The sequence below is a fragment of the Schistocerca cancellata genome, chromosome 12 (assembly GCF_023864275.1).
Source record: "Schistocerca cancellata isolate TAMUIC-IGC-003103 chromosome 12, iqSchCanc2.1, whole genome shotgun sequence".
Classification (NCBI taxonomy): domain Eukaryota; kingdom Metazoa; phylum Arthropoda; class Insecta; order Orthoptera; family Acrididae; genus Schistocerca; species Schistocerca cancellata.
In genome coordinates, this window is record NC_064637.1 from 105,816,144 (window position 1) to 105,828,725 (window position 12,582).

At 41.2% G+C, this 12,582-nt stretch overlaps 1 protein-coding gene across 1 annotated transcript in view; it reads left to right on the forward strand.

Moving 5' to 3' along the window:
* Positions 1-12,582, forward strand: part of LOC126109491 (protogenin A-like) — a 288,364-nt gene that overhangs the window by 175,736 nt on the left and 100,046 nt on the right. The gene's annotated exons all lie outside the window — the stretch shown is intronic.

Below are 12,582 nucleotides of genomic sequence, written 5' to 3' on the forward strand. Positions count from 1 at the left end.
AAGTTTCATCAGCAGTGATTGCCTGTGAAAGAAAGTCCGAATCTTTTTCAAAAATCTGCTTGAACTGTACGCAGACCTCCACCCGAATGTCCACCTACATCTATACTCCGCAAGCCACCTGACGGTATGTGGCGGAGGAGACTTCGAGTACCTCTGTCGGTTCTCCCCTCTATTCCAGTCTCTTATTATTCGCGGAAAGAAAGATTGTCGGTATGCCTCTGTGTGGGCTCTAATCTCTCGGATTTTATCCTCATGGTCTCTTCGCGAGATATACGTAGGAGGGAGCAATATACTGCTTGACTCCTCGGTGAAGGTATGTTCTCGAAACTTCAACGAAAGCCCGTACCGAGCTACTGAGCGTCTCTCTTGCAGGGTCTTCCACTGGAGTTTATCATCTCCGTAACGGCTTCGCGATTACTAAATGATCCTGTAACGAAGCGCGCTGCTCTCCGTTGGATCTTCTCTCTCTCTCTCTTCTATCAACCCTATGTGGTACGGATCCCACACCGGTGAGCAGTCTTAGAATCAAACGTGCGCAAACACTTCTCGTGTAAATATTGTCACCTAATTGTGGACGGCACCCAGTGAAGTTTTCTTTCAAATTTATTCGTCTGTCCTCTCTCACGATGACAGCAGCGGCGTTGATGTTATCTTCCGTAAGAGCAGTAACTGTACCTCCGGCTAAAGCTTCCTTTTAAATTGATTGTCTACCCTCTTTAACTGTAGGCAATACCAACACGTATCATCAGGGGGAGAGCGAGGAGGAATTTAAGGGTTTGTTGGGTTACGTTATGACGACCACAGAGAATAAAAAAAAACGCTAACTTCGTTAATAGTTATTGACTTTTACTCGCAACAAACTTTTTAAAAAGTTATTGATTTATAAGCTGGTCATGAACCTGAAAATATTGTACATGACGTTCATTGTGAAACGACACATTTACTACTAAAGCTTAAATTTTCGGCTAAGTAAAACTGAAAAATTTAAAATTTAAGACATTGTATAATTTGGTTGAAGACTTAATTAAAAACAATAAACATTTTTCAGAATTTTATAATGAAAAGTACCTGACTAGGTTATAATATTTTCAAAGGGTGGGCATAAAGTACCCCCTCCCCCTGCGAGGATTAAACAGTTTCTCATGTTAGAGCCCTGCTCTAGGGAAGAACAGACTCTCCCTAGGCCTCGTGTAACATTGCATAGGCCAGAGCTCAAGGTCTGTTCAGACGAAAGCAGAATTCGGAAGCCGCATACTGTTCATCGCGCATTACCTGCATTGTTGCGTCGTATATATTTCAATATAACTTTGCAACGAATATAGATTTAGAGTTCGAAATTCTCGAACTTAAATTTAAAGGCACGAAAAAATGTTTCGTACAGATTTTGGAAATAGCGTTTTTTAACTTAGATAACTGTATCTAGTCCCTTAAGGGTCCGCTTACCTCAGTCAGCATATAAAATAATCTGATTTTTTAAGTTAAAATTAATGAAGGAATCAATTTTGACCCACACAGTGGTTACGGTTACTACAAGCCACACCACAAGTCGGGAAACGGGACCAAATTTCTAATAGTGTACTGACGAGTTGAGATTTTCACACACAAATGTTTTATTCATGTCTGACAGAAACTAAAAGGTTGTTTATTGCCGTACTGTTAAACACGCCGCTAACGGCAATCAAATCATTCGTAGCAATACAAGTTAAAAATTTTTTTTTTAAATAGAAGCACCAGTACGGCAATCAACAACCTTTCAAAACACGCCGCTAACGGCAATCTTAGTAAACAGGCTACTGAAGTATATACAGAACTTTGTTAATAAAGTACGGTGAGGTAGTGAAGCCATTAAAAAAAAATCAAAGGTCTCAGCAAACACACGACTACTGACAATAAAGGAATGGAGGAATTTAAAAAGTTTTCAAACAAAAGTGTCCTGGAATATCATTAGAACGTATCAGGTATGACGGACCCGTGTAAGGCGGCCACAAATCACCCACTCATGGATGCCCAGGCTGGGCAGAATACTGACCAATTTAAATACGCCTGTAAACACAATTGCCACTCTCAGGCTGGTCACTGCACCGACTTTTAGCCAGCGAAAACTTATTATAAGATGGCTTAACTTGCTGACAGAATTACACCTCGTGCAAGGAAACATTACACCAAACATTCCTGAATGAGCGACCACATGATCAAACAACAAGAAGCATGAATTTACTCATGACACACGACAGAATAGCGAAACAATTAAACTGCCAAAAATACACCTCCCATCGGACAGTAACGAGAGGAGGAGGAAAGATCAGTGTCTTCAATTACACCGGTGCCGGGGACAGGAAACCCTGTCACCGGAGGCCACAAGGCAGAAGAGACGCTGGTTACGCAAACTTATTAGTTATGATTAAACCTTCCACTAACTTAACTTGCAATTATGCTCGAACAGGCAGTACACGACCTCCGACGGCAAGGATCCACACATCCGACCGCGCACGCGTCGCCAGCGTACCCAACACGCCACGGTCACGCGACAACACGCTCTGTCACCGGAGTTAACGTCTTCTCTGCAACGTTGACGGATAGTGACCGCTCCTTCATGTTAAATGTCTTCTTTTTAAACTGCAGTGTTGAAACGGAGGGCTTAAAGAAGCTTGTTAACGTACACACAACCGACATACGTCACGTGGCGACTCGGTACAACCGACCACGTCTGGTCCGCGCTGGCGAGCCACACTGCCCTCCCGTGTCCACCAGACTCTCTCTGCGCACCCCGTACTTCCGCGCCACCACACGAAGTTACCACCGGTCAAAGATCTCACTTCCTCCGTAGCAGTTTCCCGGAAGCAAACGCAGATATCGATAGCAGAGAGCAAAGACAACCAAGCAGCCACTTACTGACAGACAACATATCAAACAAACATGTCAGGGAAAGAAAAGGAAAACCAAAGCAAATTAAACACAAGGTGTAGCACGAGTCGATACACGGCTCAAATTTAAATCTTTTTGCTCATTATTTATTGGTTCTTGAACGACATTTTCTGATTTTTTTAAAAAAATTCGGTCAGAATTAGGCCACACTGCCGCCGCCGCCCCCCCCCCCCAATCAGAGGAGCTAAAGTAGCTCTGTCCAAAATACGGTGTGTCCATAACGGAAGTCCTCCATCTGCAAATCTTATCTGAGAGCAAGAAACAAACAATTTTCTTAATCTATAGAATATTACGGCCGGAGCGATAGAACGGTTTCTTTTTTAATTTAAAAAAATGATAATATGGCGGACGTTAGAAACAGAGATGTAGTTTGTCGTATGTTTTCTCACGTTGTATGCTATAACTAATAAATAAAAATGAAAAGTAGTCTGTTACTATTTGTTGACATGCCTGAGGAGTAATTCAGCCAAATCTCAGAATGAAACTTTTTTAACTTGCCCGCAATCCATTTCGTCAGTTTGAGATACAGTGTATTTCAAGCTCACAGAACTGTTCAATAGGGAATCGTTCTAAAATTTGGCTGAATTGCTCGCAAGGCATTTCCACAAAGAGTAATAGCCTATTTTTTGTTTTAATTTATTCATTATTTATCGCCAAAACCGTGAGCAAAAGCACACGACAAAACTATATCTTTGTTTCACATGCCCGCCATATTATTTTTAAAAAAAAAAAAAAAACTGTGCAATTACTCCGCTCATAATATCCTGTAGATTACGAAAATTGTTTGCTTTTTGAATTCAGATAAGATTTAGAGATTGTAGGACTTCCGTCATGTACACACCTAATTTTGGAGACAGCAACTAACTCCTTCTACGGGGCTTTAAGGTAACTTGCCTGTCAATCGGCTTCAATGAATCGATGTTTTGTTTTTCATCTTAAAATCTATATTTAGAGTTTTTTGAACAAAACAGTGGTTAAAAGAATTGGACATCAAGAGGTTAAAAATCAACTTAAAAATATCTTGGTGTGTTTCCACACCCATATTTAGCGCTACTTTCATATGTCAGTGTTGACATTAGATCCCTGTTCGACAAGCCCTACTAGACAACTACTTTTCAAGTTGGTAGCCCTGTTGGAAGATACGCTTTGCGACGCTCTTTGTTTCCGTTGTATAACTGGTTTTTCAGTCTGTAATTTGTTTTAGTGTAGGGGAGTTAGCAGGTGTGAAATTTTATATACAGGGTGAGTCAAAAGTCCTTGGACAGCTTCATAAGTTGGAAGATTAAAGGAAAAATTGAAATGTGATGATGGGAGAATGGGTTTGACGTGGGGCCGCAACTTTCAGAGTGAATGTCATTCATGGCTGCCATCTTGAAATCCGCCATTTTGGATTCAAGTCTTTTTTTTTTAATGGGAAGGGGGATGTATGACACATCAAATAACACTCGCTTGAGCTCTGGAATTTAGTGCTGTAATTTGTTTTTGTCTATCTTGTACAGTTTGGAAGTTATTGATGTTCAAAGTTACCTTGATACCAACTCATGTCTCGGGATGGACAACACGTAGAACATGTGCTGTAGCAGTCGGTATGGAGGTAATTTCCCAACTTGGAACATTAAATACCTCTAAACTGCATAAGATAGACAAAAACAAATTACAGCACTAAATTCCAGAGCTCAAGCGAGTGTTATTTGATGTGTCATACATCCCCCTTCCCATAAAAAAAAAGACTTGAATCCAAAATGGCGGATTTCAAGATGGCGGCCATGAATGACATTCACTCTAAAAGTTGCGGCCCCACGTCAAACCCATGCTCCCATCATCACATTTCAATTTTTCCTTTGGTCTTCCAACTTATGAAGGCGTCCAAGAACTTTTGCCCTGTATTTGTCGGGAATTTCCTGTATACAAAATTGTTTCTCCAACATAACAAAAACTCATAAATTATTACATCTGTTACAAGAGATCTTAGTTTATCTCGTCAGGATGTCCCTCCAGGCGTTCCGATCTTGTATATCTTCTTGCTCTGCGCCAAGTCCTCTCATTGTGTTAATCGTACATTTTGGAGCCAGACGGTCGTAGGCCGTCCTCTTCTCTTCTTTCCTTCTGGTTCCCATTCCAGGGTCATTTTCGGCATTCTGGCTTTCTCATTCTTCTACGTGAGCGTACCATTGTAACTTTCTCTTGCCCATCACGTCATGTATTCTCTCTTCTACTTTTATTCTCTTTATTATTTCGTCGTTTCTTATTTTCTTTTTATTACGTGTTTCAGATTGGTAGTCCAAGTCTCCACTCCATACACAACTATGCTCTCTCGTATCGATTTATACGTGATTCCTTTGGTTCGGTTTATTTCAGTTCTTCTCCATAAGATTGAGATGAGCGTCCCAGTGACCTTTCTTCCACTGCTAATTCTTTTATAATTATCTATCTCTGATTTTCCCTCCACCTCTAAAATGGATCCCAAATAACAGAAAGTATTGACAGTCTTAATTTTCTTCCTCTCGGAATATGAGTCATCTGACATGGGTCATCATTAGTGAGGTATTCTGTTTTCTGATAATCCAGAGTTTCTTTATTCCATTGCCAACTGGTTACATTTATAATTTGCATCCTCCCCGTCTTGTGCTATAACTACTTGATCATCAGCAAATAGTAGGTGATGTAAATAAACTCAATCTTTAATTTCTAGCCCCATCCCATTGCATTTACAAGACCATGTACTCAAGACTAATGTCTATATAGATTTTAAATAATGTTGGTGACATGGGTCAGCCTTATAACAGACTCTTGCTTTTTCTAAATTTCTGTGAAAGTGTATTACTAATTTTCACGTGACATATGTTATCTTTATATATTTTTTGTACTATTTTAATTAAAGGACCATTTATGTTCGCCATATGTAATACTATCACAGTTTTCTCGGGACAGTATCATACGCTTTTTCTAAATCTATGAAAATTAATCCTATGTTTTTTTGATTTTTCCCCGAGTTTTTGTAAGATCTGTCTTAATGTGAAAATATGGTATACGCATGATCTACCAACTGCGAAGCCACATTTTTCTTCCTGGATTGTAAATTTTATTTCCAGCTTATTTTTAATTATTTTTCCAAAAATTGTCATTAAGGTGTTTGTAACACAAATTCCTCGATAGTTCGAGTAGCTTTTGCAATCCCCTTTCTTAGATATATAGTATTAATATACCCGAGCTTCATTTCCTTGGGTTCTGAATCTCCATGTAGTGTCACAATTTTTTCACCACCATATTTTAAGAACTCCATACTAATACTCCGTGGTCCAGGTGATTTACCATTCTTCCCTGTTCTTAATACCTTACTCACCTCGCTTCCTAAAATTTGCATTCCCTTCCCTTCCTGTTCCCTTTCTTCCACCATTCTTTCCTTCAGATACTCTTCTCTGTCCTCATTTAATAATTTCCGGAAATATTCTTCTCATTCTTTTGGTCTTATCGGTTGAAGACTGGTTTTGACTTCGCCTTTTGTCGAAGTCCTTTTGATACTGACCACGCTTCTTTCACTCTGCCGGCCGGGGTGGCCGAGCGGTTCGAGGCACTACAGTCTGGAACCGCGCAACCGCTACGGTCGCAGGTTCGAATCCTGCCTCGGGCATGGATGTGTGTGATGTCCTTAGGTTAGTTAGGTTTAAGTAGTTCTAAGTTCCAGGGGTCTGATGACCTAAGCAGTTACGTCCCATAGTGCTCAGAGCCATTTGAACCATTTTTTTTTCTTTCACTCTCCAAGATCCTAGTTTGCTATTGACATTGGCACATGCCCTTTCCCATGCTTCATCTTTGCAATCCTTATTTTTTTATCACTTAATTCTTCTTTTTCTTGTAGGTTGTTCTCGTTGCTCCACCTCTATTTCCTCTGACCACTATTCCGCTGCACGGCTGTGGTTGTTTCCCCTTATGCTCTGCAGCTCTGTCGCTATGTTTATAACATTGGGTTTTATGTATTCATATATTTCCTCTGGATTTCATATGATTCTCCCATCCCATTTGGGACCAAAGAATGTTCATATACTTTTATCTCGTAGGCTGTGTTAAAGTGTAGATCATGAGGTTTCTCTGCACAATTCGGTATAAAACTCTTCATTTTTACTAGATGATGGTCTGATCCACACTGGGCTCCTCTATAAGATCTAACATCTGCTGCCTTGAAACTACTTGTCTGTCTAATGATAGTATAATCTTTTATAGAACGAAGTTCTCTCGCTTTCTGTTGCCAAGTACATTTATGAATATCCGTTATTTCCAGGTCAAACTGTTCACAAAGTTTCAATGAATCGTTCTCCACTGTCGTTATACGAGGGTGAGTTAAATGAAAACCTTAAATTTGTAATAAGCAATCGAAATTTCGCGCCGTCATCTTGTAAGTTGGTAAACATGCTACAAACAGCGTGCAGAATGGCCTGTAGGTGGCAGAATAGTGCAGATGCACACATACCGTCGCAGTACGAGTAACGTAGTGAAGGTGTGAAACCTATCGAAATTCATCGGCGAATAAAGGTTCAGTACGGTGATGCATGTTTGCCACACCAGCAACTCTACGAATGGAGTAGGAAGTTCGCAAATGGTGTGACTTCTGTGGAAGATGCTCCTCGTCCAGGTCAGGCACAACGAGTTGTTACTCCACGGGACATTGCAGCAGTTGAAGCCATAGTGAAGGAAAACTGCCGAGTGACACTGAATGACATTGCAGCATGTTTACAGATTAGTCATGGGTCAGCACACCACATTGTGCATGATGTGCTCGTTTCAAGAAGTGTCTGCAAGATGGGTGCCACGGCAGCTGACTCCTGAAATGAGAGAACGACGTGCTGATGCTTGTGAAGAACTACTTCGGCGCTTTGAACGAGAAGGTGATGGCTTCCTTGCAAGAATCGTTACTGGGAACGAAACCTGGGTTCACTTCCACCAACCGGAAACGAAGAGAGTGTGCAAGGAATGGCGCCATTCCTCATCACCAAAACCAAAGAAGTTTCGAACGGAACCATCAGCAGGGAAGGTTATGCTGACACTCTTTTGGAACGAAAAGGGCATCATTTTGGAGCATTACTGGCCTAGAGGGACCACTGTCACCAGTGCATCATACACAGATCTCCTAAAAAATCATCTGTGGCCAGGAATCAAATCAAAGCGACGTGCTGTCAGCAGGTGTCCTTTTGCAAGGCCCCACACTGCCTGTACAACAGTTGCAGCAATCACAGACCTGCATTTTGAGTGTCTTACTCATCCACCATACTCACCAGACCTTGCCCCAAGTGATTTCCATTTGTTTGGACCACTGAAAGACGCAGTGGGAGGAAAAAGTTCCGTTCTGATGAAGAGGTACGCCACGCAGTGCATGAGTGGTTGCGCAGACTACCAAAAGAATTTTTTTCTATAGGAATTTATGCACTTTGTAAGCGCTGGAGGACTTGCATTGAGCGTGGGGGAGATTATGTTGAAAAGTGATACAGCTTTGTACCACTTCTGCTCAATAAATAATCTTAAAAAAATATTTAAGTTTTTCATTTGACTCACCCTCGTATTCTGTCTCTCCATGTTTTTCCACTATCGTACATGATTCTTTAATTCGTACTCTGCCCTTCATGTCATCCATGACAATCAGTTTCTTCCTCCTTGGGATTTTTTTGTGCAGTCTCCCCAAGGATTGTCCAGAAAGTAGCTCTCTCCTGGTCTCTTGCATCATTCTTGGGTGCATATACACCAATAATTACAACTTCCCTGTCAAATAGTCATTTCTACCACAGTAATACGTTCATTAATGAATGTCCAATTTGTAATTCTCTTTACCCATGCTTTCCTTATCATAATGGAGAGTCCTGCATTGGACACCTCACTCCAAATATGTACATAATCACCAAGTTCTTCCTCTCCTTTGCCTTTCCTGGTGGTCTCAGAGAGTACGACAGCATCCATCTTGAACCTGTCAAGTTCTGCTGGTAATATACTCAATTTTGTGTAGATACCTTGCACATTCCAGCATCCAAATGTCCTTTTTTTCCGAGACATATTATTAGGTTTTTTAGCATTTCAATTTGTTCACGTGAACAGTTGGCCCATTGCACAACCACCAACCTGGGGACCAGGTAATTTATTCTCCGGGTTTTCTTCCTTTAGCCTTTGATAAACCAATGTCACGCTACGATACAGCAGCAGGTAGTTTTGGTCCAGCCCGGGTCTTTTATTTCCCCGATACCTATCCATTCCCATGTCCTCCAACCGGTGAGGCGCGCCATGGGAGACCAGCAACTCCACACGGGCTAGGAATATACCCTGTGATTAATGTGAGACAGTTGGTTCCATGAGAGTGGCCGAAGCTGAAAAGTGAGTTCTTGATGCAATTAAAGGCGCCAAAACAACAAGGAGAAACAAGAAAAGGAATGGAGAAGACAAGGAACATGTAAACCAAGAAGATTATGCTGCTGGAGTGTATTAGGAGTAACAGAAGTGAATCACAGATGAAATATAACTTTGAATTTCGTGAGAATCAAAACTTTTTTGTATGTTTATTGCATGAACAAAAGTCTGTTCGAGCTAGAGGTCTGAAATGTTTTTGGGATGTTTCAGGGTGCTATTTGGTGGAAAGTAGAGTACAGACACTAACATACTATCGACAAGAAGGAAAATACATTCAGGTTAATTATGTATAAAAGGTACCCATAATTTTGATTATGGGATCCATATATTTCTAGAATAAAACTTGTGGCTGAAATGACATGGTTGTAGTGTACCTTTTTTACATAGACAAGCTCTTATTGTGTACTTAAAAGTTCCTAGCATCTAAGTATGACAATCAGTGCATAGATTCAAAGTATGGACCGTCATTTACTCATATCCACAAAAATGTAATAAAATCAGTATGAAAATTAATGTGATTAATTGAGTACCAAGTATTCAACAAGAAATTGTGTGATTGTGCGCGTTCCTGTTACACCGCATCAACGCCGACTTTTTTTATCACGGAGTAGTTGCTGAAACAGAGTGTCACGGTTCTCCGTTGCCCAGCACCTCTTGTTCTTCGATTTCACATGACCGGAAAGATGGACCGTGCTTCGTCACTCGTGATTTAATGGAAAGAGTGTAACAAACCAAGGCTGTTGTTCAAAAAAGCACGTGCGGTAATCTACACGGTACTGACTCATCATCCTGTAATTGCTGCTTCAGATTCAGACTTTTCAATATCCGGTGACAACTCTTCCTAACTACATGCACCTGTTGGGCCAATGAACGTTTGGGCTCTGAATAACGTCTGCAGTAACTTGTGGTGTGCGAACTGAAGGAATGCTTTGTTGCTCTACATTTTGCACAGATCCTTAGGTGCGCCAAATTTTAGACTGACTGTGTACTACTCTTTATCTACATGTATACTTTGGAAACCACCGTGAGGTGCATGGCAGAGCGTACGTCCAATTGTATCAGTTATTACGTTTCTTCCCTGTTCCATTGACGCATGGAGTGCGGGAAGAATGCTTGATTACTTCTGTGGGTGCACTCCGCCATTTCAATTCCTTCTTCTATCGAAAAAGTCATTTTGTAGACCACAAAGAGAAACATCTAACTTCACTCTGGCAGCATTTGACAGAAGAATGCTAACAATCGGACATTGCATAAGGCTGTGCATTGTTGTAGCTGTTTATTTCAGAAGTCGGGATATTGAGTTCACATTCAAAGGGAAGGCGAGCTACGAGGCGTGTTTTTTAAGTAAGTACCGTTTTGAAATTAAAAAAAAAAAGACGTGCTAAGATATCTTAATAATTTTGTTTATACATGAAAGCCTGTACCTTAATCTACGCACTGACGCCATTACAGTCTGATTCTTCCTTGTTTACGTTGTGTACTGAGTGTTTTAAGGCGCGTTTACATTGAGCTCAGAACATGTTTTTGTTCTGAACATTGTGTGCAACTTGTTCCCCCAACATGTTGGCAACATTGTTCGTTGTTCGCATTCGCGTTAACACTAGCGACCAACTTTTCTACGTATTCGCGTAGTCTGCTGCGGTGAACTGATAGGTTACCGGTACTTTGTGTATTCACATCAAGACATTAAGCTATGTCAAGTGAAGAGGAAGAATTAATGACATTTGGTGCTGTATTAATAATACTTAACGAAATAAACAGACGAAGAAAACGATTTAGTCGTCGTCGGTGGACCAAAACATACTATAGAAGACGTGGTGGGAATGACATGCTTTGTGAGCTGAATTTGGAAGGCGGTTCTGACTTTCGCAACTTCAGTAGGATGTCGCCGTCAGATTTTGAAATGTTGTTGAATATTATAGGACCAGTTGTTTCAAAGAAAGTCACAAATTTCAGAAAAGCAACCCCTGTGAACCAAAGACTTGCTGCTACTCTTCGTTTTCTGGCATCAGGAGACTCCTGTCAAAGCCAGCCATATCTCAAATAGTTCCATTTCATCCAGGAAACGTAGATATTTAAATCCAAACCACTTCGTTTCGCAAAGTGTGTCAGTACCACATCCAGATTTTTCACTTTCCTCTATTTTTCTTTTCTCTCGTCGGTACTGAGATTTAATTTTTTTGTCCACATCACTGCTGCTGGTGCCAAGCGCCGCAACTTTTTGTAATGAATCATGTTTGATTTTAGCATTTTTGTAACCTGCACAACGTACATTCCACAGGCTCTCCTCTGCCTCATAGAGCGACATCAGCTGGAAAATTTGGTCTCGTGACCACTCCATTTCAAATAAAAATGAAGGGACATAAAATAAACGCACCACTACACTCCAGCAAAACAAATACCAAAACACTCACTCAGAGCAAACGTACACTAGCACTGCGTAGCGGAATTTAGTGGTAGCAGGCCACGAACAATGTTTCTTTGATCTCTACCGACACAGCCGTGGAACACTGATTTTGTGTTGCGAACATCGGTAGTCCATTACTAGCCACGAACAATGTTGCGAACTCAGTGTAAACGCGCCTTAGGATGCCTCCGATAATCGTGAGTCCCGCCAACTGTGAAGTACGGGCTGTTATAAGATTTCTTAGTTTTAAGGCCTAAAAGCGATCGATATTCATCGTGGGATCTGTGCAGTTTACGGAGAAAACATTATGAGTGATGGAATGGTAAGAAAATGGGTGAGAACATTTACAGATGGCCGCACAAATGTGCATGGTGGACAACGGAGTGAGCGGTCTTCGGTCGTTAATGAAAGTTTGGTGCAGGAAGTGGACAATAAGGTGAAAGAAAACAGAAGCTTTACTATTTACTCCTCGCGGGATGACTTTCCTAATGTTTCTCGTAGTGTGTTGTATGGCATTGTAACCGAGCACTTGAATTACCGAAAATTGTGCGCACCGAAAATACTGACGGATGGGCACAAAACCAAACGTTTAGACAGTGCACTAACTTTCCTTGAGCGGTACCACAACGACGGTGATGATTGTCAAATTGTTACGGGCGATGAAACATGGGTGGCCTACGTCACACCAGAATCAAAGCAACAGTCCATGGAAGTTGAGCAAGGGCATCGTTTTGCTGCAAGACAATGCCCGTCCGCATGTGGCGAATCAGACCAAAGATCTCGTCACATCTTTTCGATGGGAAACTCTAGATCACCCTCGTTACAGCCCCGATCTTGCGCCCAGTGACTACCATCTGTTCCTG